The following is a 4,932-nucleotide window of genomic DNA, read 5'->3' as shown; positions in this document are numbered from 1 at the left end:
GACCCCTGAGCACCCCCGGGGGCTGCTGGAGAGTCTGCCCTTTCTAACAAGTTCCCAGGTTCTGTTACTGCTGTTAGGCTACAGACCACTTTCTTTCTTCAGAACAGAAAATTTTATTTTATTACTTAAAAATTTTAATTCCAGTATGGTTAACATACAGTGTTATATAAGTTTCAGGTTTACAATATAGTAATTCAGCAATTCTGTACATTACTCGGTGCTTGTCAAGATAAGTGTACTCTTAATCCCCTGTTTTTACCCATCCCCCACCCACCTCCCCTCTGGTAACTATCAGTTTGTTCTCTGAAGTTAAAGCAAGTTAAAAACAACATGTCAGGGACGCCTTTGTGACTCAGCGGTTTGAGCGTCTTGCCTTCAGCTCAGGGGGGTGATCCGGGGTCCAGGGTAAAGTCCCACCTCAGTCTCCTTGTGGGGGTCTGCTTCTCCCTCTGCCTATGTCTCTGCCCCTGTCTCTCTTTCTCTCTCTTTCTGGTCTCTCACAAATAAACCAATAAAATCTTTTTAAAAATGCAACTGATTTACTGTATTTTGCAACTTCTCTAAATTCGTTTATTAGCTCTAATTGGGATTTTGTGTGTGTATTCTTAGGATTTTCTGACAACAAGATTATGTCATCTGTGAATAGACATGGAGATAGTTTAACTTTTTCCTTTCCAATTGAGATGGCTTTTATTTTTCTACCTAATTGCTCTGGTTGAAGTTTCTAGTCCAATATTAAAGAAAAGTAGTGAAAGTGAGTATCCTTGTCTGTTCCCCCCCTTAAAGGCAAAGCTTTCAGTCTTTCACTGCGAAGAATGATATTAGCAGAGGGTTTTCATAAATACTATTTACTATATTGAGGACATCCCTTCGAACCCTAGTTTGTTGAGTGTTTCTATTTTTTATAAATCATGAGTGAGTGTTGGATTTTGCCAATGCCTTTTCTCCATCAGTTGACATAATTGTTCAGGTTTTTCCTCTTCATGTTATTTCTTAAAGGTTTTATTCATTCATTCATTCATTCATTCGAGACACACACAGAGAGGCAGAGACATAGGTAGAGGGAGAAGCAGCCTCCTCATGGGGAGCCTGATGGGGGACTCGATTCCAGGACCCTGGGACTACAACCTGAGCCAAAGGCAGACACTCAACCACTGAGCCACCCAGGTGCTGCTCTCTTTGTGTTATTAATGTGGTATATCACATTGGTTTACTTTCTTAGGTTAAACCACCTTAGTGTTCTTGGGAGATCTTACTTTCAACACTTCTGTCCAACATCGGATTGCTTAGCTAAAACATTTGCTAATACCATGAATGAAATTGTATAGACTGTTTTAATATACTCTCAGAGACTGATGTCCTGAATCAAAAGGAAGAAATAAAAATTATTTTATTTGAAGTGGCAACACATATCACTTCTGTCTTTAAAATGATCTGGGGTGTGCCTGGGTGGCTCAGTTGATTAAGTGTCTGCCTTTGGCTCAGGTCATAATCTTAGGATTCTAGGATGGAATAGGTTCTCCACTCAAGTGGGAACCTGCTTCTCCCTATCCCTCTGTTTGCCACTCCCCCTGCTTGTGATCTCTTCTCTGTCAAATAAATAAATAAATAAATAAATAAATAAATAAATAAATAAATAAAATGACCTGGAACAACTTGGCTTCCACCTATATTTTAGTTTCATCTCTCACTACTTAGCAAAAGTACACCCAACAAATCATGACTTTATAATCTTCTTGGTGATGTTCCCATTGGCTGGAATGCTCTCTCTTTACCTAAAAATCTTCTGGTGATAATTTAAACTCCAGTTCAATTGACAATTTCTTGAGTAATTTTTTCCTTTTTTCCCAGGCAGTTAACCACTGTCCTCTTTATTCCCTAACCTTTATATTTCTGTTACCACATGATATTGTAACTTAGGCGTTTAGACCTCTGTTTTCCCCAGTAATGGGAGTCCCAGAATACAGGGATCTCATTAACTTTTGTAGTCCTGGCACCTAACGTAATGCCTAGAAGTTAGTAAGCGCTCATTAGATGATTTATGAATAAGTGAATGGGGTGGTGGTAATTGTTGCTGTGGTTATGGTTACCAACTGGATCAATAATTGTATCTGTTAAGACGAAATGTGCTGTTGATAAATTCTCTAACCTAGAACATTTTCTGGTTTTATTTTTTTCCTTTTTGTGCCCCTCTAGACTTCAAGGCAGCATAAATTGAAAAAGATCCAGAAATTCACAGGTCAGAGAGATCTTATACTTTATTCTTTAGCTCAAGGCTAATGACAAATCAACAGTGGGTCTGCTTTTAGACTGTAGACTTTAATAACAGGGAGAGGGAGGTAGGTTGAAAAAGATTGTATAAGTGAAAGAAATGTGCCTATTCTTCCTAACATCTGCAAAGATGCTGAATTCTTTCTGGTAACTTCCAAAGAGATGTAAACTGATTTATAGTTCTTTCTATGCTTCTGTTCCTCATGCTTTCTTTCCTAATTTCCTTTTATGCAAAACTCAAAGTATCAGGAAAGAAATTTGATGAGATCTTTAGTGGGGGAAGTTTCGATACATTTTTCCCCTGCCATAGACGCTGAATAGACTCCTTTGAAGGAAAAAATATGTATTACAGATTTATTTCCCTTACTCCAACTCCCTACTACCATGATTGTTCCAGCTGTTTCCAATGACTTACATCCACTACATGGTAAAGGTGGCACAGTATATTTTAAAATATAAAAACTTAGACCTACATTACGTCTGAGCTCTATCACTACTTAACTTTATGATCCTGGACATGATTTCACCTTCGATCTCTTCTTTGTAAAACAAGTGGCTTGAACTAGGTGGTATCAATAATTATGATTCTAACAGATTCTTTACCTCTGCTCCCAGCTTCCCAGTGGGAAGAAAATCTCAGAATGGGTTGCTCTGAAGCTAACCTGACAAAGTGAGTAAAATTGATCGTCACTATTTATTCTTTCTTTCTTCAGCCTACCCTACTGATAAACCCTGTAAAATTAGGAGAAAGATACCTAGTACTGTTTTACTTTTCTGACTGATAGTAGTTTCCTTTCTAACTTAAGCCACTCTTCTTATTGGTTTCCTTATTAGTACTTTTAATATCACTTCAATTACACTGACACACTCTGTTGTATCCAGCTTTTCAAGACTCCCTGTGGGATGGGCCCAGGAATATATACTCTGGTCAATGAACAGAAGTCTTCAACAGATCTTCAAACATCTGGAATGCACAAGGTCAGGGAAGGTAGTTTCTGGGTGGGGGGTTGAAAGTGATGGAAGTTTTTGGTATTTTTTTTTTTTAGGTAAACTCTACCCCCAATGTGGGGCGCAAAACTCACAGTCCCGAGATCAAAAATTCCATGCTATACTGACTGAGGCAGCCAGGTACCCCCAAGCTGGTAGAACTTTTAAGAGAGAGGAAGGAAGGGACTGAAGGGAGGAAGGGTTATAGAGAGGGAAGGAGGGGAGGGAAAGAGAGAGGGAAAAGAGAGATTGTTAGTTGGTTGGTTGGTTAGTTTTGATAGTGGGGATAAATTCTGAGTTCAAGGTTTAAGAACAACTGGTTTATGAATCATTTCTGATTGCAGTGGAGACAATGGCCTCCCTTTCCTCCTGGTAGAGGAATTCTTTCTATAAGTAATTGAAGTTGGAGGATCCCTGGGTGGCGCAGCGGTTTGGCGCCTGCCTTTGGCCCGGGGCGCGATCCTGGAGACCCAGGATCGAATCCCACGTCGGGCTCCCGGTGCATGGAGCCTGCTTCTCCCTCTGCCTGTGTCTCTGCCTCTCTCCCTCTCTCTGTGTGACTATCATAAATAAATAAAAATTAAAAAAAAAAAAAAGTAATTGAAGTTGGGGAAAGCAACCTCTTTTGTTGTTGTACTCCCTCAGGTCAAAATATTTTACATTTGAAATGGCCACTATCTTTCCCTTTTCCTACTTTTCCTACCTTCTCCTGCTTCAAAGCAAATGGAATTTTTCTTTATTTCTTAGATCAAGTCTTATGCACTCATGTTTGCAAGAATCTTCGGATATGATTTCTTCCTCCACCTCCTCTGTGTTTGTGTCTCAGGAGCCTGTTCTACCCTGTTGTGGCTGTAAGAAGGCAAAACATTCTACTGATCACAGCATCTCCTCTGGATCATTATGCAACAGCTCCAGCCTGTCACACCTTTCTGTCATTTCTGAAGGAACAACCTGTCAACTCCAGAGCCTTAGTTTACCCATTTTACCCAAAAACCAGTCTTCTGTGCTCAGGAACCAAGGCACATCCCTGCCCCCTTTTCAACTCTCACAGCTTGAGAAATCAAATCTTTTGGAGGATTTGGCAGCTCTTTCACCATTAAGGTCTCAAAGCTCTGTTTTTGAATCCCCAGGTCTCTGTCAACAAGAACAAACAAAGAATGGGAGAGGGAGCAAGAGTCATTTGACATTGGATCATGGGTCAAGTTCTATCTGCAAGGCAAGACCACGATTCTCAGGGCGGGCTCCACTCCAGCTCTCTCCTTTGGCTAGGTGGAAGTTAGAAGGACATATGGCTTGGAAGGTTTGTACTTTGAAGGAACAAACAGTTCCTCTGCCTGTGAAGGAATCATGGGAAATGCTGCATTATTTAACTGAGGCACGAGGAGGAGTAGTCCCTGAACCAGAGAAACCTCAAATGCAGGTATCTATGCCTACCCATCAAAGCACTGAACAAAGTATCAACAATAAATCCCCAAACTGTCCATCATTCCAGCTCCATGTGAATATTGGAGTGGAATCTGGATTGAATAGAACAGAAACAAAAATTTCACAGTCACTTATCCCAGGTAAGCTGTCACAACTGGGGGATGGCCCCCAAATCGTTGAATCCAGGCCCTTAGTTACATCACTGGGCACTCCACCTCCCAAAAGTTTAGGAGTTGACATAGTTCAAGG

At 40.5% G+C, this 4,932-nt stretch overlaps 1 long non-coding RNA gene across 1 annotated transcript; it reads left to right on the top strand.

Annotated features, from left to right (window-relative positions):
- The first annotated feature begins 2,191 nt into the window (after positions 1-2,191).
- On the top strand, positions 2,192-3,270 carry LOC119878222. Its single transcript, XR_005386707.1, has 3 exons — positions 2,192-2,239; positions 2,887-2,941; positions 3,154-3,270. It is a non-coding gene; the product is annotated as an uncharacterized LOC119878222 (long non-coding RNA).
- Positions 3,271-4,932: the final 1,662 nt, after the last annotated feature.

This window comes from Canis lupus, unplaced genomic scaffold (genome assembly GCF_011100685.1).
Source record: "Canis lupus familiaris isolate Mischka breed German Shepherd unplaced genomic scaffold, alternate assembly UU_Cfam_GSD_1.0 chrUn_S1257H1433, whole genome shotgun sequence".
NCBI classification, from domain to species: domain Eukaryota; kingdom Metazoa; phylum Chordata; class Mammalia; order Carnivora; family Canidae; genus Canis; species Canis lupus.
The sequence above is the reverse complement of the archived record's forward strand: the minus strand, read 5'-3'. Positions and strand labels throughout refer to the sequence as shown.